At 43.0% G+C, this 24,908-nt stretch overlaps 1 protein-coding gene across 3 annotated transcripts in view; it reads right to left on the reverse strand.

Moving 5' to 3' along the window:
• The window catches only part of EPB41L3 (erythrocyte membrane protein band 4.1 like 3), a 238,773-nt gene that overhangs the window by 139,571 nt on the left and 74,294 nt on the right, over nucleotides 1-24,908 (reverse strand). The window contains exon 1 of one of the 3 annotated variants that reach the window (XM_047696615.1): nucleotides 8,504-8,738. The exons of 1 other annotated variant lie outside the window; for it this stretch is intronic. The gene's annotated coding sequence lies outside the window, so the exon portion shown is untranslated. Of the gene's footprint in view, nucleotides 1-5,330; nucleotides 5,435-8,503; nucleotides 8,739-24,908 lie in introns of those variants that run through there. One more of the 3 variants, XM_047696616.1, reaches the window with a different exon arrangement.

Below are 24,908 nucleotides of genomic sequence, written 5' to 3' on the forward strand. Positions count from 1 at the left end.
GCCCAGAAAAATGGAGCAACCTGCCCCAAGTTACCTAGCTGAAGGGGAGCAGATGTTTCTATCCATATCTACTCTAACTCACTCTATTTTCTTTATTCTACAACATAGTTCCTCCCCCATGAATTACTGCTATCTAGATTTCAGGCTTTAAGGGGAAGAACTTTCCAAATGTCTTGAGCAGATTAGTCAACTTCTATACATTTTCCAACCCCATACTTTGTCCACTAACAGTATTCTGTTTAAGCTCAAGTTAATAAAAGTCACCACCTATAGCACAAAATAATGGCATAAAGTAGACAAAGAATTCTTATTCTCTCAAATGAAATCACCAAACACTGTATCTCCACGATGTGAGTTAACTCTAGACACAAATTATATAAAAGCAAGCAACTCCCAGGCCCACCCTTAGGCTTAAGCTCCATCATGGCGACCTAGCAGAACACTAGGTCCACCACGCAGTTAGTGCCATCTTGGGATCATATCACTATTTTCCTCAGCCATCTGAATGTAGGAAAACAACAAGGATGTCAAGTAAAATTAATAGTCAAAACCATGGACTTGTCTCTAACACAACAGAGTGGCCCATATCCATGAAGAATCTGCATGAAATCTGTGAACGGAGTCCAAAATTCACTAACCCTCTACTGCTGAAGACAAAGGCAAGGTTCAAGACCGAGGGCAGGCTTTTGTTTGTTTGTTTTCTTTGTCCCTGGAAGCCCCAGGCCTCCATACCTCCTTAACTATCTCAGACCCTGAAGTGTTTCGACTCTGAATTAGAGTCTAGTTTAGTTACACACCCAGGTGTCTGCTGCCTGTTGGGGGATGCTGGGATGCACTAGGGGAGACAGTTGGTACCTGGGACCTCAAGGTTAGGCTGTGTCAGGGAAGGTCATCTGTCTGTGAATAGACTCTTGTCACAGTTTGAATTAAGAAATCAAAAAATAGGGTGCCTGGGTGGCTCAGTCGTTGGGTGTCTGCCTTCAGCTCAGGGCACAGTCCCAGGGTCCTGGGATCAGGCTCCCTGCTCAGCGAGAAGCCTGCTTCTCCCTCTCCCATCCCCCCTGCTTGTGTTCCCTCTCCCGCTGTGTGTCTCTCCGTAAAATAATAAATAAAATCTTTAAAACAAAAAAAAAACAAAAGAAAGAAAGAAAAGAAAAAATATATGGCTAATGCTTGGTTGTTTTCATTTATCAGGACTAAACACACACACACGACACTGGGATGCACACAAATGCCATTAACAATTTTAATTTTGTTTAATGTCCTGTTTCACCACAGCCCCCTGATGTGTGTGCCACAAGACAATGACAAAAAGTACAGGCAGCAAGTAGCAGGAGGAGGAGGGGCTGGACAGCAAGATTTCAAATAATCACCATCGTTAAGGTAATGATCCTTCACTAGTGTTGCATAGAACCCAAAGAAAATATTTATTTCTCATTAAAAATAATGATGGAGATACAGATTTGTATACATGAGAAAGCTTCCCAGGATATACTGTTACATAAAAAAGAAAATGGTTACATATAATGTTTAAGCTAGAAATCTGTTCTTGTAAAACAGGTGCCTGAGTCTGTATAGACACAAAATAAAGTATTTAGTAGGCACTTAAGAGACATCGGGTACTATGTTTAGTGCTTTGCATGTATTGTAGCACTTAAGATGGGAGTGTTACGGCCATTTGAGAAATTAGCAGAGTCAAGGAAGTAAAGAGTTGATCCAGGTCACAGAAGGATTAAATAGCGAGACAGGGAGCCCAACACAAGGCTGATTCCCACTATGGTATATTAGACATTCCAAGAGAGAGCTTTGGAAGGATGTTTGCCAAAAGTATTAACAGCAGCTGTCTTGGGGGGGGCAATTTCTCCTTTTTGTTTTTCAGCGTTTTAGAATACATCTTATTATTAGAATACATTTGTTTATTATGTTTTTAGAGGGGGTAGGGAGGGACAGAAGGACAAGGAGAGAAAGAATCTTAAGCAGGCTCCATGCCCAGTGGAGAGCGCAACACCAGATTCAATCTCATGACCCTGAAGACCATGACCTGAGCTGAAATCAAGAGTTGGACACTTAACCAACTCAGCCACCCATGTGCCTCTAGAGCATATTTTAAAGTCAGCATGCAATATTTTTTTAATATCTAAATTAACAAACGTGTTTTAATGGAAAGAATAAATAAGCAGCATGAAAACCTTCCCATCTTCCATATATCTAATCTTCCACTCTATACAGCCCCCAAAACAACTAACTTCCGACTGAATGTGACCACGAAAAATATATGGAGTTGTCATCACAATCAATTTCTGAAAAATTCTGGATTAGACCACTAACAAAAGGCCATCTATCTCCAGACTCCTATTCTTCCAATACAACCTACATTGATCACCATATAAACTCTCTTCTTCCCTACTCAATTACCTTCATTGGCTCCCTACTATATCTAGTAAAGTCCAAAACATCCTTTTGTCTCATATCCAAAACCTTCCACAAGCAGGCCCCACACGTTCTCCTTCAACTCGTCTCCTACTGCTCCCTAGCGTAAATGCTACATTCCACCTAAATTTAGGCCTGTTGACTTTTGGAGAGGACTCATCTCAGTCAAAGCCCAGCCGTATTCCAAGGACTGAACTAGAATATGAAGACCATTCAATAGATGTGTCCCATAAAGTAAAGCATATAATGAAACACAATTACTGGGGCACCTGGGTGGCACAGCTGGTTAAGTGTCTGACTCTTGATTTCAGCTCAGATCATGATCTCAGGGTAGTGAGATCAAGCCCCTCACTCAGCGGGGAGTCTGTTTAAGATTCTCTCCCTCCCTCTGCTTCTGCCCCTCTCTGAGAGCATGTGCACTTTATCTCTTTAAATAAAATTTTTAAAATCTTAAAAAAATAATTACTAATACACAGAATGAGCCATATAAATAAGCACTGATTATAAAGCATTTTTTTATAAAAAAATTTGCACATCCAAGTGACGAACCATATTCCCTAAAATTCATGGCACCATTCATCGTAAGAGACACAGCACTCTGCCAATCAAGCAATGACTCATACACCAGAATTTCTCTTTTCTAGTTATTTAAAGAACTCTTAGATTTATTTAGGTATTCTATGCATAAATAAATACACAGAAACAAAATAATTTGGCCAAGGTATTCCTAAAAATTCTTTATTCAGACTCTGACTCCTTTGAATTGCAGACCGACTCAGTTTTCGCTGTCCCTGCTTTCCCACAATGCCATCCCCTGTGCATCTCTATCAGTGAGGCACCATTTCCTACCAGTGCCTGTTACTACTCCAAGGTTTTCTTCCCGTCAGCTGACATCCAATCTCCAATTTGGGATGCATGCATGCTCCAATTGGTGAAATCAGTTGCCTGCTTTCACTCTGCCACATGGTTGAGAGCAACTGTGATTCCTAGCCCAAATTCAGACATGTTAAAATGCGAAAATAAAAGTTTGTCATAGACATGAGGACACCTGGGGCTTACAGAAAGACACAGAGAAAGAAACTCGCTGTTTGAGAATGTAAACACTACGTACAAAAATGACCAAAGAGGAGAGATCTACAACAGAAAATAGTTTTTCTTGTTTTCAGTCCGACGTCAGGATCTGTATCATCACCCAGCCCTAATCCGTTTTCAGCTTTTGTCACACACCAGTCCAATCCCTTTCCTCATCTTCTGAGAATTCCTTCTCTGCTGATGTCCTCCATGACACCAATTAGAGCTGGCAGGAAAGGAAGCAGGCCTCCTGCAGATCTTCCCTTAAAGAAGCCATTCTTGTTTCTCTAGGTACCTGCAGTACTTTCTTCTCTGATATGGCAAAACCCCCAGAACCTACCTCATTCAAGCTATGGGGAGAACAGCAAGCTTGTTAAGAAGGGGATCATGCCATTAAAAATAATGACTGCAGACATGGGTTCAGTAACTCGCATTTTTAAATAAAGCAGCAGGGCCTTTGAAGCCTTTTTGACTATTTTTTTTGTAGCGAAGCATAAGTCACAAATAGCCTCATTTTTCATTCAAGTCCATAAATATTTACTCAGTGCTATAAGTGTTTCGACCTGCACTTGGTTTGGGACGAAACTCCAAGAAAAATAAGTTCCTACTCACATCATGCACTCACTCACTCAGTAAAACTGGAGAGAAAAATAAACACATGAAGCAGGTTAAATATTGCATTTGTTTCCTAGGTCCAGTACAGACCTTTCTGCTGCCTTTTTTTTCCCTCCCTCTTTTTTTAAGTTTGTAAGGAAGGGCTATAAGAACAATATATCAATGTGTCAGCAATCTAAAAATTAAGTTGTCAGCTTTTTCTCTATACTGCAAATTACAAAAGAATTAGAGGTTTGGTGGTAATAGAAGCTTACAATTCTAAAGTATGCAATTTAACCAATCACCGCAAGGTCTAAAAATGTAATACTGAAGACATTTCCACCAAGTGTTCTGCAATTCTGGTATCTAATTTCAACTTCTCTACTTGTGTCATTCTTCCCATCCCCCCCACCCCAGCTTTGAAAATTGTTCTGGAATAGCTACACAGTGAAGAACTGCCCAGCTCCTCTACATGCATAATACCCTCACATGAAAAAAACGACAGTCATCTTGACCGAGGAAGTACAGAAAAGACAGTGAAGATGTGCAACTATGCTATGAGCCATCACTTCTTCATGCTCGTGTCACATTATATGCCAGAAATCAAAACGTGAAACGTACTTTACAGTTTCAGAATATCAGACTTCCTTTTCTAATTTATTCAATACTAATTTGGGTGAAACCCGTCTGTGGTCATCTGTGCGCTAGAAATCTAAGTTAGGATTAAAATGCTAAAGTATAAAATAATTTGTGAAACAGTGTAAGTGGAAATCAATTACCCCAAACCACTGCAGATGTCTTGTAAACTTGTGAGATCTCCAGCTTCTTCCATCACTGCCAATTGCCAATTGCAATCACATCACTCAAAAATAAATCAGAAAAGACACTGCTTACCCAGAAAACACACTATCTTTATAGACAACACATACTTTTAAAAGATATTATTAATTATCTAAACCAAGAATTTAGCAAGAATGCTATTTTAGTGCAAAGAATAGTAAAAAAAAAAAATTGGCTCTGTGCATAAACAAAAATATAGACTCATTATTCTTGCTCTCTGGGTAAATTGTTCAAATGGCCCTTTTTAAGATTCCATATACTGTTTTCCCCAATAAAAAGGAAATTCAATGATTTCTACTATTTCATAAAAAAACCTTCTTCTTCCTTCATCTATGAAACACACTTTCCTACGCAGCCTTGAATTCACATCTACCTTCCCATCCTCCAAACAATACCTTATAGTGCAGTTCAACTTGAGAAAGGAGAGTCTCGTTCATTTATCAAGCAAAGTTCAAGCCAGCAAGATGCTTCAGACCGTCTGGGTTTGCTTGCCCCACCCTTGTTTCCTTTGAGCCATAGTGATGTCACAACACCAGGCAGGGTAATGACTTCACTGCTCCAGTCCTTGCTTCTGAGCACACAATTCTTTGCCGCCAGGGCAAATCAAATGACAGCAGAACCCTGCAAGCATGCCTGACGAATTCCCAACAAATTAGCAGCCAGCAAGCCTTTTGAAAGAAAGAGATGCAGCAATTGCACCACTAAAGATCTATCTAAATGAAGTGGTGCTAAAGATGAATTTGATTCATGGTTTTCAATAGTAAGTCTATATCCCGTAATAAAGCTGACACTCAGGGCAGAACTGTGGCTGGATGATTGTAAGACACTATGGGAACCAAAGATGTTCAGGGCAGTCAAGTAAATAAGTAACCTCTCTCTTCATTATAGCTCAATTCTCACAACTTCTCTCTCACTCTCTCTCTCAAATGCATATTTTTCAGCTTACTCCTGAATGAAGTTCTATGTCACCGAAGAGGACACAAATTCTCATTTGTGAATTTTAAGACTCCGTTTTAAAACGCTAACTTAAAAGATGAACATGTATACGACAACATGTAAGACCATATCCTGGACAAAAAATTCCTGCCACATTCAATCCAACATCGAGTAAATGCAGAAAATATTCACCAACTTGTGACAATATCACGTCTCTTAGTGAATGAAGAGTTGCTTGTGTTGTATCTGGGCAGCCCCTTAACGCATCTGACCAAAGGGTTCTAAAAAACCAATGTAGTTTCTAATCAAGAAAAAAAAAAAAAATTCCTGGTCTCCTATTTCAACACAATTCAAAGTTGGCCAAAGTCCAAACCCCATACAAGAACTGGCAAAAACTGCCTCTAATCTAAATCACATTCAAGCAGAAGAAATGACTTGAAAATTAAATGTAAACACTCAGCGGAGACACTGACCTTTGACCTGTCTCTTCTGGAGCCTTATCTAAAAGGTGTTTACAAATTAAATAACGTGGATACTCTTTTTATTATGGATAAATCACTCACAAAACATGTTCTTTTTGCAAAAAAGTATTTGCCTGAAGTGGATTAGCTAGCTGAACTTTATGCAGTACCTTATGCCTTGGATATAATATTTTGCTTTTCTAAACTACCAGAAATTTTATACCAGAAAATTATAATGCAAATAAGACAGTATGCAGAGATTTTCATCAGTGCCTTGTGAAATTAACAAATCAAAGTTACTGCTTCTCAGTCTTGAATTTATTTCCTCTCACAACTTTGTTACTCCAACTGAAGTTGTAAAAGTTTGAAACCAAAATTAAGATGCGTTTTTAAAAAACCCTGTGAGAGCCAAGATATAAATTGCCTCTCCATTCCCTGGAGTTTACTCAAGCTTGATGTGCTCCCCTTTCATAATGGGGCTTTTTTTGGCTTAATTTGCAGTAATTGGTGCTGGGTCCCGGGCTCCCAGATAGACGTGGAATTTTAGAATTTTGGATCCCTGAAAGCTTCAAATATCAGAGTAAAACCCCCCAAAAGAATGTTTTCAGCACTTAGTGCGAGGACTCTTCTGCAAACGTTCATGCTATCAAGGGAAACTCCAGGACACCTGGCAGCCTCTGGGAGCCTAAAATGGGCCCCCCAAAAAGGTCAGGCAGGACATCTGCAAAAGCAATTGTACAGGACTGCAAGACTAATGTAAAAATACTGAACCACCAACTTCAACATGTAATGGAAGCACTGCATTAGCAGGACCGCCCGGCCCTCTCAGGATTTCCCAGCCCAGCCTCCACACGTAATTAATACCACATGTTTTCTTTATCATTCTGTCTGTTCTCCAACAATCTCTTTCCAACTTTAACCCTGGGCTGCAACTGGAGGAGAAAACCCTAGAAAACTTTGGATCCATAAATATAAAACCCCAAAAGGAAAGACTGCTCCCACTTGCAAGGGACCAGTTACAATTTACTAGGTAACCACACCCACCGCATTGCAGAAGCCCTGAACTTGGCGGGGGTTGGAGGGGAGAGGGAAAAGGGGGAGGGGAAGAAGTAGGGCGAGATGAGAGGGGAAAGCCGAGAAAGCGAGCCCCCACGGCAGGAGCTGCGAAACACCCGCATGGAACTGGCCGAGACCACGACTCCCGCCGTCCGATGCCCCGGCCTCCCCACCCCCACGCGCCGCAAAGCCGCCCTCGCAGACACCTCCCGAGGCAGCTCGCAGCCCCGCGGGCGCCAGGTGAGCAGTGAGGCTCCCGGCCCCTCGGCCTCCCCGTGCTCCGGATTCCGTGCGGGGAGCCAAGGGAGCGCAGGCTGGGGCGAGGGACGCCGCAGGTGCCGGGCCAGGAGCCACCTCTCTAGGACGCTCCCTCCTCCTCCCTCGGCGACCAGGCTGTAGCCCCCGCCACCGTCCGGGGGACGCCGCCCTAGTTCGGGGAACGAGACAAGTTACATAAAAGCGGCCGGCCAGCTCCCGAGCGGGGATGCTTTGTGCCGAGCGCACCTTACCGTCCCTACGCCGCGCCCGCCCGCGCCAGGCACCCGGGACGACCCCGCAGCCGCGGCGCGCTGGGCGCAGGGCCCCTCCCGCCCGCCGGCCACCCGCCCCGGGCGGCGCCGCAGTGTCGCCCCCGGTCCCCCGCCCCTCCCTGCGCATTCTGCCTCGCCCTCGCCCCCAGCCCCGGGGTAACTTAAAACATGGCGCCCCAAACTGGGGATTTGGGCTAATTGGCACTGCAGGGACGCAGGGACCGAGCCGCCCCTCCCGGCCAGAGCTCCGGGGGAGGTCCCCAGGCCGGAGGCCGATGCTCAGGCTCCGCGCGCCGGCCCAGCCGATGCTGCAGCGCGGCTGGCGGACGGAGCGGGCATGTCCCCGGCGGGGGGCGCAGCGCACCGGCTTGGCCCGGCCCCGCGGGGGTCCCGATCGGAGGGCGGGCGGGTTTCAGGGCCGGGCCCAGCGCGGAGCTCCCGCGGTTCGGGCGGCTGTGCGGCGCCAGAGCCACGCGTCAGCCGCGCACAGCGCTCTCCTCACCCCCGGCCTCCCGCTAGTCCTCCGCGCCTCGCAAACCGGAGACCCCCTAGGATCCCCCCCGCTCCGGCTGCCAGAAAAGTTACCTCGGCTGGGCAGGCAGCCCGCGCGCCGCGGCGTGGGGACTAGGCTCGGGCTTACGTCCTCCCGGCTGTGCGCAGGAGGCTCGGGCGTGGGGAGGAAGCCGCAGACGCGGGCTGCTCGCAGCCGCTCCCCGCCCCCCTTTGCAGGCGGCTCGGAGGCTCCGCGGAGCTGCGGCGGGGGCACACGCCCAGAGCCGGCGCAGAGAAAGCCAACCCCGTCCTGCCTTCGCCTCCCAGCTGCGGGGGAGGGGGCCACCGCAGCACTTCAGGACAGTTAGGTTGTAACAGGCTTCTCCATCCTGGCGCAGGGTCTGGCACGGGGACAACGCCTTGAGACAGTTGCCAATATCATTAGTCTTTGGATTTTCACTTTAGATTACAGCTCAGGCTTTCTGTCCCCTTCCTCAGGCCTGCCAGACACTCCTGTAAAGGGGAGTGGGGGGAGGGTGCTCCTGGCCGTCAGGTGAGTAATTTACTGACTCAGGGACTGCAGTGATGGTTTTGTTTTCTTTATTTTTGGAAAGAGAAAATAATCAAATTGACAGCGTCTTGCGCAGGGTGGGTGTTCAAGAAATACGAAGTTAATAGGGAACACCTGAATTAAAGGTTGAAGGAAGAGGCTGCCTGTGTTTCGGCAGCCTCTTCCTTCCCACTTTCTCCTTCCTCCCCACCATCAAGATCCAAAGTTACAGGTGGCCTCCCAAGCTTCCCAGTCTATCAGAGGAGTAAGTCATTATTGATCAAGCTTTCAGCTGAAATGGGGTGGGGTGGGGGGGGGGTCACGCTCTGATTTACAGGTGAAAGAAATTCCAGGTCATCTCACAATAAACTCTAATCAAGTAACTAACTCGTATATATTAAAATGTTTAAGGCCCTCTTTAAATGTTCCTCATCACCCTTTCAGAAGCTCAACCACTCACTTTAAGGTGGCAGGATGGATTCACAAAATATTGCATTTACTACTGGGTACCAAAGATGTGGTGCCCAATAAAACCCAGTGTTAAAGGTTAGTAGGCTAGGTCTGTCGGTGAAGCTTCCGGAGGTAGGGAGATTTGGCCTGTTTAGGACAGAGCAAAGGCAATAGAAAAGGGGAGGGGGCATTTTTCTGGTTGCATGGGAGAGACGATTGGAAAATCGTGGTTACTATGTTGCTATGGAATTTTTGAACCTGTATTCAGTAGAAGATGCGCAACTTTGGGAATTTCTTTTTCTTTTTTTAAGATTTTTTCCTTCCCTTTTTTTTTTTTTTTCTTAATAGAGATCACAAGTAGGCAGAGAGGCAGGCAGAGAGGGGATGGGGGGAAGCAGGCTCCAGGCTGAGCAGAGAACCCAATGCAGGGCTCAATCCCAGGACCCTGGGATCACGACCTGAGGCAAAGGCAGAGGCTTTAACCCACTGAGCCACCCAGGTGCCCCCAACTTTGGGAATTTTTAAACAAGAAAAAGTGGCTGAAGTTTTGTTAAAGGAGAAATAATCTGGTGACACAGAGATGGGCAAATACAAGGAGTGAAATGAAGTGATTGGGGCATTGTTCCAAGTACCAGGGGGAACAAGGACCTGAACTGTCATGTGATAGATAACGGTGACAGTTCAAATACTGGAAGATATATTTGGGGATCACCTATATTAAGCTTCTATCAGGCCATAGGAGTATTACAGACATACATATACATCTCACATTTGTACCTATATGGCTGTGTGCGTGGCATATAAGATCTGTGAATGAAGAAAGAGTTTTTTCCTTGTTTATGTGCACACGTAAACACTCTTCTTTAAAAATGGACTTGAACAAATTTCATTGTTTACAACAAACACTAAGTTGGCATTATCATTTCAGACACAGATGGTTTCATATTCATTCACTTTATTGTCATATTTTTGCTATTATTTTTTAATTGAAAGCAAATTGTTTTCTCCTGATTCACAAATCTTAATCTTCCTGGTAATGGAGAAAATCAGCAAAAATATACAGATGTCTCTTTTCTTGGGAGAAAATATTAGAGTACTAAATATTATTTTTTACAAGTTAGAAGTACCTAGCTATTTATCTGAACATTGCATGAATTCAAAACTTGGAGTACAAACCCTACTGCTTCATAGTTAATAGTAAATCTGGGAAGTAATTACTACAAAAATGTTCGGGTTTGACCAAGCCTCTCAGCTCTTCTTTTTTGATTTTTTTATTTTCCTGGCACAGATATGGAGAAAAGAAATGCCAAATAAAAACTTGTGAGTGGCACAGAGCCCTACCAGTAACTTGCTGTGTCTCTGTAATAAAGCCTTTTCCTTCTACCTTATTAACATCCTGCAGGAGCCCCTCATAGTCATCTCTGTCTCCCCACAGTGCCTCACTGAGAACACTGCAAGCCAGGCACCGAACATTTTCACTAAATGAATGGATGTTGACCAATGAACTAAGTTCACTGTATTTGAGAGTTGAGTTTCCTCGTGTGTAAAAATAAGAGATTATTTCCAAAATTCCTTATGCTTCAAAAATACTAGGGGGTCTATAAAATAAAAAGACATTATCCCATCTCTACCTGCTGAGTAAAAGCAATAATGAAAAACCTTTTTAACTCTTATCAGGAAACTATGAGCTTTTCTACATGGAAGAAAGAAGAAAAGTAACCAAATTAAGTAGAAAGCAAGGTGATGATCCCATTACAGTTGGATTTGCTTTCTTTCATAAAGACTAAATTCTCCCTGCATTCCTCTCACTACCAAAAATGAAGCCTCCTACAGTCACAGAGAATGTTAGAGAAAAGTAGTCCTTGGGTCAAGGGCGTGCTTTTCACGCAGTCCCAGAGCCAGTGCAAATTTATTCTGAGACCCTAGTTCATCAGTTTTCTAGTTTACTATATCTACAAGGCAAATACTGAAATAATCCATGAAATGTGGGGAAAGATTCCATGACTCCAGCCTAGGTCTCACGATGCCCATTCTGGTCTCAATCATAGGTCTAAGGCTTACCCTACAATGTTAACATCTTACTTATGGGCTTCCTGACATTATTCTGTTGTATACGAAATATATTACTGAAGGACAACAAGCCATCTAGAATTCTAGCCATGGTACAGAGAAAGAATTCTAGCCATGGTACAGAGAAAGGAGGCATAGCTAACTTCTGGCGAGATAACAAGTGTGTGGAACTTTATTCCAAACCACAGAGACAGGATGTCCCCCAAACTTCCACCGAACCCCAGGTGCCACCAGCGTACAGACTCATTGATGCTGGTACTCTGCTACCTGTAGAGTGACGTAATTCCAACCTGAGAGCCCAGGCAACAGCAGACTTTGCAAACTGTATCATATTGTCAGTCTCACCGACAAGACTCTAGAAAGAAACGGCGAAGAATCTGGCCAGCGAATATGCTGGAACTTTGCCCTTCAGCATGAGGATTGGAAGACTAGAGAAGCCTAACCGAAGAATATGGAAGCCACCTACAAAGGTGGCTACTCTAATAGGCATGCAACACTCACTTGCCCTCTTTGACAACCTCAGACTACTGTCACATAAAGCACTGTGATGTTTTTAAAAATGTGCATATTCTCCAGCACTTTAAGTTGACGGTTTTTCAGTCTCAGATGCCTTAGTAATAAGATGTTACCAACACTTGCAGTAGCTAGTCGAGGCATCTTGAATGCTCAGGATCATGTCAGGCACCTCCTTTGCACATTAAGTCCTTGAAATCAGGACACAAAGTCTTCAGCCAGGCATTACCAGGGACCATAAATAAGAGAACTATGGGGATGAATGCCTAATTCAAATGGAGCAAACTTATTCTTATGAAATAAAAATATGTTTAAGAGTTTCTAGGGTTTGAGAATACTGTCAAGTTTATAGCTCATTAAGGCTTCCAGATGCTCTCTTCATTCAGGGTTTGTATACATCATTTCAGGGGTCTGTATACATGCAGAGCACAGATGCAAAATGAAGTAAAAAACCACTCATAATTATAAATGCAGCATAAAATGTACAAAAATATGTACACATGAGAGGGAACAAGTTTAGACATGCCTACACATCATTTTAAAAAATCATTCCTATTCATCAGAATTTCCTCTTTACCTCCTTTCTCTCTTTAGGTTATACTCTTGTAAAAATATTGGTCATAATGGTGGGGCCAATATATATTGTATAAATTCCACAGTATTAAAATATACACTTACTGGTTTGTTTTTTTTTTAACTTTTTCCATTTCAAGTAAATTTTAGAAAGCTCAGCACTTTCAAATAGAATAATTTTAACCAAAAAAAAAAAAATTAAGGTTACTCTAATCCTCAGTTGTTTATAAATTTAAATGCTCAATTCTCTTCTCCCCTTGAGTAAAAATAAAAATCCATTAAGACTATTTTATATTTGGCCAGTTTATATATAATGGCAAAATACAAAGAATGGAAGTTGGTAATCTATAAAATTACTAAATTCAACTCCCAAACTGTTCACTGTCTGAGACCACAGTAATATCCCAAACATGATCAGTATTGGGTTATACTAAGACACTTAACATTTCAATCACTTTCCCCCAAAAGACACAAATGCCTCTCAGTCTCCTATAAAGTTGTAAATAATCCTAACCGAATTTTTTTTAACAGAAATCAACAAGAAATAGCTGAAGAAGAAAAAATAATAATAATAATTAGCTGAGAGGAGGAAAAAACAGGTAGTAAGACACATTCAGATGTCTGATTAACTTGCCAACTCTCTCTCAGGCAAACGTGCCACAGCTAACCTACAAACCAAGAAATGTACAGCTATAACTACACCAAAAAGAAAATGTCAGCTTTGCTTCTTAATTTGATCCCTGCTTTACCGCACTTTTTTTTTTTTCTCTTTCCAATTACCTCACTGTACTTGCTTACTTTAACAGTGTGGTTTAGGATTAGTCCACAGCTTCCAGAATGTCCTGGGAATCAATGAAAATACCATCTAGAATATCTGTGTCCCTTGAAATAAATCTGGCATTTAGTAAGTCAAAGCCATTTTTTTTTTTTTTTAAATTGGTGCTTTTTTTTTTTTTTTTATTAATTTTTTTTATTTTTTTCAGCATAACAGTATTCATTATTTTTGCACCACACCCAGTGCTCCATGCAATCCGTGCCCTCTACAATACCCACCACCTGGTGCCCCCAACCTCCCACCCCCCACCCCTTCAAAATTCTCAGATCGTTTTTCAGAGTCCATAGTCTCTCATGGTTCACCTCCCCTTCCAATTTCCCTCAACTCCCTTCTCCTCTCCATCTCCCCTTGTCCTCCATGCTATTTGTTATGCTCCACAAATAAGTGAAACCATATGATAATTGACTCTCTCTGCTTGACTTATTTCACTCAGCATAATCTCTTCCAGTCCCGTCCATGTTGCTACAAAACTTGGGGATTCATCCTTTCTTTCCTTCTTTCTTTTTTTTTTTTTTTACAGCTTTATAAACATATATTTTTATCCCCAGGGGTACAGGTCTGTGAATCGCCAGGTTTACACACTTCACAACACTCACCATAGCACATACCCTCCCCGATATCCATAACCCCACCCCCTCTCCCAACCCCCTCCCCCCATCAACCCTCAGTTTGTTTTGTGAGATTAAGAGTCACTTATGGTTTGTCTCCCTCCCAATCCCATCTTGTTTCATTTACTCTTCTCCTACCCCCTCGACCCCCCATGTTGCATCTCCTCTCCCTCATATCAGGGAGATCATATGATAGTTGTCTTTCTCCGATTGACTTATTTCGCTAAGCATGATACCCTCTAGTTCCATCCACGTCGTCGCAAATGGCAAGATTTCATTTCTTTTGATGGCTGCATAGTATTCCATTGTGTATATATACCACATCTTCTTTATCCATTCGTCTGTAGATGGACATCTAGGTTCTTTCCATAGTTTGGCTATTGTAGACATTGCTGCTATAAACATTCGGGTGCACGTGCCCCTTCGGATCACTATGTTCGTATCTTTAGGGTAAATACCCAGCAGTGCAATTGCTGGGTCATAGGGTAGTTCTATTTTCAACATTTTGAGGAACCTCCATGCTGTTTTCCAGAGTGGTTGCACCAGCTTGCATTCCCACCAACAGTGTAGGAGGGTTCCCCTTTCTCCGCATCCTCGCCAGCATCTGTCATTTCTTGACTTGTTAATTTTAGCCATTCTGACTGGTGTGAGGTGATATCTCATGGTGGTTTTGATTTGTATTTCCCTGATGCCGAGTGATATGGAGCACTTTTTCATGTGTCTGTTGGCCATCTGGATGTCTTCTTTGCAGAAATGTCTGTTCATGTCCTCTGCCCATTTCTTGATTGGATTATTTGTTCTTTGGGTGTTGAGTTGGCTAAGTTCTTTATAGATTTTGGACACTAGCCCTTTATCTGATATGTCATTTGCAAATATCTTCTCCCATTCTGTCAGTTGTCTTTTGGTTTTGTTCACTGTTTCCTTTGCTGTGCAAAAGCTTTTGATCTTGATAAAATCCCAAAAGTTCATTTTTGCCCTTGCTTCCCTTGCCTTTGGTGATGTTCCTAGGAAGATGTTGCTGCGTCAAAGCCATTTTTTAAAAAAGCTTCCTCTATTGACTCTTTTCCTGTTCAAGATATTTATCAGGAACTTGAAACATGCAAGGTAGGCTTATTTGCAGATGATACAAATCTGAGGATGCCAGAGTTTCTCAATCCAGGTTGTTTGTAAAGAGCTTAAATTTTACATTTCCATGTCAACAATCATCTTGGAAAGTGATAGAAGTATTCACACCATTTACATCAGAATCACTCAGAGTGCTTGTTAATATAACACATTCTTGGGTCCAGCCCTAGACTAAGCAAATCAGAACCTCTGGGGTCCAGAGAGCAGGCACTTTTAACAAGGTCCCCAGGATCCAGGAGACCAGTATACAACAATAATCCCACAGGTGACAAAGTTAGTGTGCTCAGACAGATGTTTCTAAAGAAGCTGGAACAGAGACAAGTGGTAGGAGGTTAGCCTCATTGAGCCTATAGGTGGCAGAACTGAAGGGTGTCTACACTACAAATCAGCACGCATTTTGCAAGAAGAGTTATTGCTTGGATCCTGTCGCATGCATCAGTTTGCAATAGTGGTTCATTAGCAGTAAGTATAGTAATAAATAACAATGAAAGATTGTTCTGTACCCAATTCCAACAATAATTGGATTAGATGCCCATTTGCTGAAGACTGCAGTAAAACTACAACTCTGACCTTAATTTCCAAGTGCACAAAACATCTTTACAAAGTTGCCAAGGGATGTCTCATTAAAACAGGAAATGGAGAACTAATTGCTAGCAGTTTGGTTGAATGGGAGATCTGACCCTCTCAAACCCTACAAATAGAGACTTTAAATTATTAATATCTTTTGGTATGACATACACATGAAAACAGATAACCCCTGCACTGATTAGTGAAAACTAATGAACAAAATTAAATAAAGAAATTGAACAGAGGCTATATATCTTCCTACCCTTAGATATAAAATGAGGAATTTTGTTCAGAAAAACAGTATCATTAATCCTATTAAATTAATGCTTATTTTATTGTAAGGGTCTTATATTTTTCATATGGATTTGTAAGGTTCTTTTCATTTTATAGTTGAGATTTTTAAGCATGAAAAATTTTATTCTAGCATTACATCTACATATATTAAGTGACAAGACGACATGGGGGCATCAGAAATAGTCTCTTTTGTTAAAAGACTGATTAAGAACGAGATTTCAGGGGCGCCTGGGTGGCTCCGTGGTTAAAGCCTCTGCCTTCGGCTCAGGTCATGATCCCAGAGTCCTGGGATCGAGCCCCGCATGGGGCTCTCTGCTCAGCGGGGAGCCTGCTTCCTCCTCTCTCTCTGCCTACTTGTGATCTCTGTCTGTCAAATAAATAAATAAAATAAAATAAAATAAAATAAAGAACGAGATTTCAGCTCAATGAAAGGACTGCTATTGTAATATGGACCAGGTTGTCTTATGGGCAGTAGGCTGTCTACCTAGAATGTTCAAGGAGATACCATAACATCAGTCTGGCCCCAGAGAGAGTCCTCAATCAGGTAGGAACTTAGGCGACATCATATTTAAAGTTGTGTCCAACTCTGAGATCAAATTGCTTTCCATGTGTGTGCCACTCAGGAACCAGGAATTGCCCACAATTCTTCACTGTTGAGGTAGAAACTCAAATGTTGACTTCACTAAGATACTCTGATAGATGTGTATTTACATGTATGAAACAGCTTACCAGACTTCATTATAGGTTAAGACTGATTCTCTTTAAATATGTTGACAATATCCGCCACCTATTCCCCTCCCAGATGTTACTCTGATCCATCTTTCTAATCTACTTGTCCCACCCTTGCTCATCAGACCTTTCTTATCTCTGAGCCAGGTTTCACTGAATGGCCTTAGGTCACCAAGAATCACGTTGAGTCAAGGCAATGATTCTAAATAGGAAACCATTTTACTTCAAAGCCTTTTCCTAAATTTTTTCTAGGTGTGCCAATGCCCATTCACAAATTATTCTACAGTTCAACAAAATCAAGCAGGCATACATCTAAGGTATTACACATACGTTCATGAACACCATTAGAGCCCAATGAACAGAGTACTAGGTGATACCTGAAAATTGTTATGTAGCCTTGGGCAAATTTCAAATTTCAGCTTTTCTTGTTATCAATATCCATTGAAATATTCCTCCCATTTTCTGTTTTACTAGAATAACGTGATGGTTCTCAACCATGACTATACATTTGAAGAATCACTTAAGGGAATACTTAAAAAAACAGCAACTGAAGGTCAGTTTCATACCTGGGTGATAGATATATATGGGCTTATTATAGTTCTCTTTACTCTGTATACATTTGACATATTAAATTAAAATATAATTTTATTTTTTTAAAAGATTTTATTTATTTATTTGACAGAGATCACAGTAGGCAAAGAGGCAGGCAGAGAGAGAGAGAGGAGGAAGCAGGCTCCCTGCTGAGCAGAGAGCCAGATGTGGAGCTCGATCCCAGGACTCTGGGATCATGACTGGAGCTGAAGGCAGAGGCCTTAACCCACTGAGCCACCCAGGCGCCCCTAAAATATAATTTTAAAATGCTGATGCTTGGGGCACCTGGGTGGCTCAGTGGGTTAAAGCCTCGGTCTTCAGTTCAGGTCATGATCCCAGAGTCCCGGGATCGAGCCCCACTTCGGGCATGGGAGCCTGCTCCGTGCCACCCCCCCCACCCCCACTGTGCCTGCCTCTCTGCCTACTTGTGATCTCTGTCAAATAAATAAATAAAATCTTTAATAAAAATAAATAGATAAGAAATAAAATGCTGATGCTTAAGATCTACCCCAACCCAATTAGAGCACAACCTTTAGAACATGAGGCCCAGGTATCATATTTTGTGACTTTTTCCAAGTGGTTCTTATGTGCAGGTAGAGTGGAAGAACAGGAGTACAAATCACAAAACTGAACGTTAATTGCTCCTCGAAAGCAAGACACTATAAAAGTAAATGTGAATAGAATTAATATAAATTCTTAATAAAAATTAACCAATTAGGGACGCCTGGGTGGCTCAGTGGGTTAAGCCGCTGCCTTCAGCTCAGGTCATGATCTCAGGGTCCTGGGATCGAGTCCCGCATCGGGCTCTCTGCTCAGCAGGGAGCCTGCTTCCCTCTCTCTCTCTCTCTGCCTGCCTCTCCGTCTACTTGTGATCTCTCTCTGTCAAATAAATAAATAAAATCTTAAAAAAAAAAATTAACCAATTAATAGATATTGACTACCTATTTATATCCTTAAAACAAATTACCTGAATTGGCTACTTGACAGCAGCCAATGGATTAACCATGCATGTACCCATCATCCTCTATAAAGCTAGCTGGTGTTTGAACACACGTTTGGTTTCCCGGGCGGTCCCTGCCATCAGATTTGTTAGTACTCACACTCCTTAGGGGAAGCCTATTACTATAGCTGGCTGCCCACTTCACTGTAAAGTGTCAATAAAGTGATGGCATATTTAACGACAGGCATAAAGAACTCATAACACACTAAATATCATGACTAGAATTTCAACAACTCTTCAAACACTCCAGAGGAAAAAAATATCATTCATGGTTTTATTCCAAGTTCTTGTGTGAAATAGAGAAAATACACATACACACTCACTTTTATCTTGAGTGAAAAATAATAGAAGGCTCCAGCACGTACTTTTTGATAAAACAGATGAGAATACTTGAAAAATTAGAGGGGATCTATAGGAGGTCATGTCTAAATCATATATAATCTTAATGCTTTATGAATGGGAGCTAGCGATTTTCTCCCAGCAGTGTTCAGGCACGGGGATCCTGAATCATGGTGCCCAGCCCAGGGAACATTATTTCTACCTAGAGTCAAACTGTATTGATGATTTACTTTGTGCAACGACCTGTTTTACAAGCTCTTATTCTATGAGACTACCTCATTTCACCATCACAAGAACTTTATGACATATATTCTAGGATCACCACCATTTTATAGTTGGGAAAATGAGGCAGAAGCAGGTTCAACAATGTATCCAAGGTGGTGCGATGACTGGGGAAGCTAGGATGGTCTGACTCCTCAGCTGGATGGATGATCTCTCACTAGAGAGTCAAACACACACACACACACACACACACACACACACACACACACACACACACACACATTTGGTTAAATTTCGCCAGTATTCAGTTGTGGGTTTTTTGGAGGTTTTTTTTTTGTTTTTTTTTTTGTTTTTTTGGCTTTTTACAATACAGTAGTGCATTGCAGTGAGGAAACATTGCATCAGCTGTACATACAGAGTAGCACTAAGTTAAGGAATGACTTTCCATTACCAGGGGCATTTTGGAGAACTACAAAGTCTCAAAGAATACGAATATAGAAAAGACACTCAGGTCGTTTATAGTTTAAGAAGCCACTGGAAGAATGTAAGGCAAATGCTAATAAAATCATCATTGTTATTACTAATTTTTCTTTTATACACTGTGTGCCACAGATTTTTAAGTGCTTCATCTGTATATTTTCTCTTATTCCTCAGTGTCTTCTGAGGCAGGAACTCTTATGATCCCCATTTTAGAGAGGATAAAACTGAGGCTACTAAGGAGCTAACTAACTTGTCCCTAGCCACACAACCAGGACCAGTCAGTTTTGTTTTGTTTTTTAAAGATTTTATTTATTTATTTGACAGACAAGAGATCACAAGTAGGCAGAGAGGCAGGCAGAGAGAGAGGAAGGGAAGCAGGCTCCCCACTGAGCAGAGAGCCCAATGCGGGGCTCGATCCTAGGACCCTGAGATCATGACCTGAGCTGAAGGCAGAGACTTAACCCACTGAGCCACCCAGGCACCCCAGGACCAGTCAGTTTTACTCTGCAACCTGTACTCTTAACCACGATGCCAAGTGGTTCTTAAAGAATTCTGCATGTTCACTTGGGATGTCCTCTACAGGAAAGGAAATAGTACATTAAAAAGTGGTAGCATGCGTAGAATCTTTGTATAGGTAAGTGTCTGTTTTACAAGGAAGACTATTCTACTACCGTTTACAGTTTGAGAAAAAGACCAAAGGGGAATGCTCTGACCCACTGATAAGTCCCAGTGGCCCTGGAATTTCAGCACAGATCCAGAATACAGCCACTTCCCTTCATAACCGCCACTAGCACTCTGGTATAAAGCATAAGCCATGACCATCCCCTGCCTGATTCCTCAACAGCCTCATCCCGTTTCTCTCTTCTGCCACCATGACTCCTTTCTAGATGTTTGCCAGACAGGTGCTGTGATCCTAGTAGAATGAGCCAGATCACATCAGTCATCTATGTTTAAAGCCCCTAAAGGCCTCTCCACCTATATCCTCCGGCCTCAGGGCCTCTGACCCCACTCTTTGGACACATCTCCATACTCTCTCTCACATTCTTGCCTTGCAGCTCCTCAGACCAGCCAGGCTTCTCTCATACTAACATCCTCATCTCCCTCATGTCTGCTCATGTGTCACCTTCTCTAAGGAGCCTACCCTGATAACCTCATTAAACCTGTGACCGGGCTACCCCAGCACCCCTGCCTCCTTATCACCTAACATACTGGTCAATTCCTTATTTATCATGTTTATGGTCTGTCTCCTGCCATTCAGCTGAAGTCCCACAAAGGCAGGGGTTCTGGGCTCCTAATCGCTGGTGACCCAGCTGCCTGAAACAGTACCTGGCAATGAGAAGGCATTCATGGTACATTTGTTGGACGAAAGAATGAAGAAAGCAGCAGGGATTATAAAATGTGATACTCTTTTAAATAAAGTTAAAAAAAATAAAAAATAAAATAAAATGTGAGACCCTGAGAAAATACAGAATTGAGCAGTTAGGTAACCAGGATTGGGATGAGACACCAGAAGGAACAGATTCCGAAGGAAGAAACTCTAAGAATGGTGGGACTGTGATAAAAGAATGTGCATTGTTCTATGCCTTATACCTCCTCCACGGGCACTGGTGGAACTGATTTGGGCAAAGTCTCCAAACCACCCTAAAGGACTCCCCAGCCTCACCCATGAACCAACACACATGACGCCAGCTGGGCACATCTCCCATCGCGTCCTCAGAGATGAAACAATGGCAAAGCCACCCCTCCCAAAATGCCACTGGGTCATTTCTTAACATCAGGGTGGATTTAACAAGCCCTCATCTTCTCAGGACAAAAGAAAATATGACGGGATCCAAGCAGGACCCTCTTTAGTCATCTGCACAAACAATGAAATTGACCACTGCGGCGGAAAATGTCAGATCAACCGAAGCGGAAGTGTCCAGGCTAATATTATTCTTCATATCAATGGTTGCCATGGTGATACTTATAAAGATTTAGCAACAATCAGGCAGTGAATTTAAGAGGCGGCTGGAGGAAAAGAAGTTGCAATGTACCCTCTGTCTTCACAAATCACTCTCATCCCACTTGTGGCCAATAAATGGCTCACTTCTTTTGCATGCCCATGAAAGATGAGTTTTCGATTCTGTAATTCCAAGCTTGAAGGCTGTTCTGTGTTTTTCCATTTGGTCTGCATTAAGGTTTTATTCAGTGATTCATGGTGCCTTTCCAAGGTCACCAGGCCATTCCCTCATCTGCCAAGAATGTCTCCTCATCCCCAGCCAGCCTCTTCCTCTGCCAGAGCACCCAAGTTCTAAGGCTTTCCACCCCCTGGAAAGAGTATCTGTGTGTATTACCATCGCCAACTTTATGCAACAGCCATAACTGAAACAAATTAAGGAGATAGACTATCTAAACCACTCCCTCTCGCCCCCACCCCCCCACACTGCTGGATTGCAGGTTCTGTGAGGGTAACAAGTTATCTCTAACTTATATTAGTGTATTCCAGAATGAGTAGCATGGCCCATTAATCCTTAAAAAAGAAAAACAAGAAAAAAGTCCCTAGTACTAGGTACTAGCAGCTTAGTGAATGACACTACCAACCCCCAGTCATGAAAGTTAGAAACCCTGGTATCTTCCTGGCCCCGTACTTTCCTTCAACCCCTTTATTAGACCTAATACCAAGTCCTTTGCATTCTACCTTAATCTGGATCTGTCCACATTGCTCCCTCCTTGCCCTCAATTCTATAATAAACTCTTATCAGGTCTCTAATCCAACCTCCCCTCCCCCACCTCACTCCATGCCCTGCCTGGACATGGGGATGTGGGATAGGCGTAAACAACCAGAGATATAAGACCAATACTGTGGCCTCCGGCTTAGCACACTCCCTTCCCACTGTTTCCGGGGTGAGAACAATACCTTCTAATGAAGTTTCAACACCCTGAGATCTCTCCGGGATCCTGAACCTTACCCCTACCCCTGCTCTGGCAGACTGGTCACACATCCTCATTAGGGGCTCTGGTGGCCGCAGTCCCTCTTTTTTCCAGCACCACCACCATGCCTGCCATGCGCCGCATGTGTGTATGTGATTATTGGAGGAACCCCCATCTTCCACCATGAGACTGAGACTAGGGTTGCTTCTGCTCACTGGTGTGTCCCCAGCTAGCATACTGCCTGGCACTCAGGAGACACTTGGTGAACATCTATGAAAAATAAACACCTGTGGACTGTCACCTGCTTAGGTGTTTGCCTACACAGCTGGTGGCGAGACACTCTCTACTCCTGCTGGACACAGATGAAGAGCATAGACCCCAACTCAACAAGGCTTTTCTGCTTTGGACACTTAAGTCAGGCTCACAGAGGGCACTCCAATGTTCATCCATCTCCTTTGTGAACAGGGACTGAGGAGAAACCAAAACCTTGCCATTTTCCTAGCGGTATAGTTGGAGTTGGAACCTCTGACACCAGAAATGCTACCAGCATAGGAAGGAGAATGACCCAACTATCCCCCAGAGCAGAACCTCCACCTCTGGACATCACCACTGAGCCCCATTTGCTCTCTGGATGTCAGTGATTAATCCATTAGAGAAATGAAAGGGCAGAAAAATGAGATGCTTCTACCTCTGACATCCGGGATTGGCTGAGGGAAAGCCAGGCAGATGGGGAGTGTCTTGTCTTCCTGAGGCCCCACATCGGGGACAGAGTGTGAGGCTTGGAGTCAGCCCACTGGCTCTTCCGAGCACCAGCGCCCCGATCCTTGGCTTGGGCCATGTTGCTTCGTCTCCATTTATCTGTTTTCTCATTTCTAAACTGAATGACGAAACCTGTTTCAAGGACTATTGAGAGGATTAAATGAAATAATTGATTTAAGAAGCACTTAGTAAGAGTAAGTGTCATATGATGGTGTTGCCGTAAGGAGGGCAGCTCACAATAACAGGGTTGGCCACTCTCCTCAGCCGCCACAGCCTGGCAGGGCCCTCAGGCCTCCTCCCTCCATCTCACCTCAGGGGACTCAAGTGCAGAAGCTGAGCAGGGGAGCCCTTGGAGAACCAGCCCACTTGACAAAGTAAAGGAGGATGGCTCTCAACCCTGGGGGATGGGGGCAGTGAACTTATAGATCTGCTTCCCAGATGGGCTGGGAAAGAAGATCCAGGAGCCCTTAACGGCTGATCTGCTGGGGCTGTTGACTTGGTTACACTGCCCAATGGAAATGGGGCAAGTGCAGACACTCCCATCTGCTCGAAGGGAACAGACCTCCTATTTTTAAACAAAGATCTTCTATGTTAACGTGTGCTGGTCCTAATAGGTTGGGGTTTTATTTTGTTTTTGTTTTTGTTTTCTTTTCCAGTCTTGCAGCCAAGGCTAGAAGCATTTTTAAGGCACTCATCTGAGAAGTTCTTATATGCCTCATTATTTGAGGCATTTGAAGAACATATGCCTCATTATTTGGGAATCACTTCAAAAACTCCCAAGCACCCATGCTGTCGAAGACGGATTGGGTTTTTTGAAGGAGACACGATGATTTCGCACAAGCTAATGAATAAGGGGTCGGCTGGAGTCAGAGTCATCGGGTGTCAAAAACAAACCGAAACAGAACCCTGAGTTTTAACTATAAACACAGTCAACAGAATTCTTAGGATAGTTTAATGTGCTAATTTGGAAGGAAGCTCCCAAAGTACGTCCAAAAAGATCCTGAGCAACAGAATCATCTCTACCCACAAAAACAACTATCATTTATTGAGTGCTTACTATCTGCCAGGCACGCTTCAGTCCTTGACACACATTTTCTCACTCTGGATTCAAAATATCCTTAAGCCTATCATACCCATCTTACAGATGAGAAGTTAGGTAACTGCCCATGGTCATAACCGGGTAAAGAGTAGAACTATACTTCTCTGCATAGAGGCATTTACTGGAATATCTCTCCTCTCCAAAAAGTCAGCATTCCTTTGAACAAATGCACTCTGGTATACTTGGGTTTTCTGAAATTTATCATATAATACTCAAGCTTCTTTTAATCAATACAAAACAGAACACTGCAACAGATATGCAGGATCAATGGAACCTGGGGCCTAGACCACTAGGAACAGGGTTTTGCAAATGTACAGAAGTCCCCAGTGCCTAGGGGAACCATTCTGAGACCCTTTCAAATAGGAAACAGAAATGAGCCTCATAAAAACCTGGAAATGAGCAACAGATAATGGCATTTGTATCCAGATATCATTATGCTTATGTGGAGAATTTAAGCTGGTGAAATATAGAATAATTATGTATTCTATTTAATTATATAGAAGCTGCCCAGCCTAGGTGTTTAAGAGCTGAGTTTAAACCTGGTTCTGGAATCTGCTGGCTGTGTAGTGAGTTATCCTTCAGGGCCTCAGGATCTTAGCTGCAAATTGGAGATGACCACATCGCCCTCTTTATGGGGTCACACAAGAATCAAATAAATATGTTAAGCTATTCCAGCTGTGCCCAGCACATAGTAAGCACATTATAAATGTCAGCTATTATTAGGGGCACTTGGGTGGCTCAGTCAGTTAAGCGTCTGACTTTGGCTCAGGTCATGATCTCAGGG

Source organism: Lutra lutra, chromosome 12, assembly GCF_902655055.1.
Source record: "Lutra lutra chromosome 12, mLutLut1.2, whole genome shotgun sequence".
NCBI lineage: Eukaryota > Metazoa > Chordata > Mammalia > Carnivora > Mustelidae > Lutra > Lutra lutra.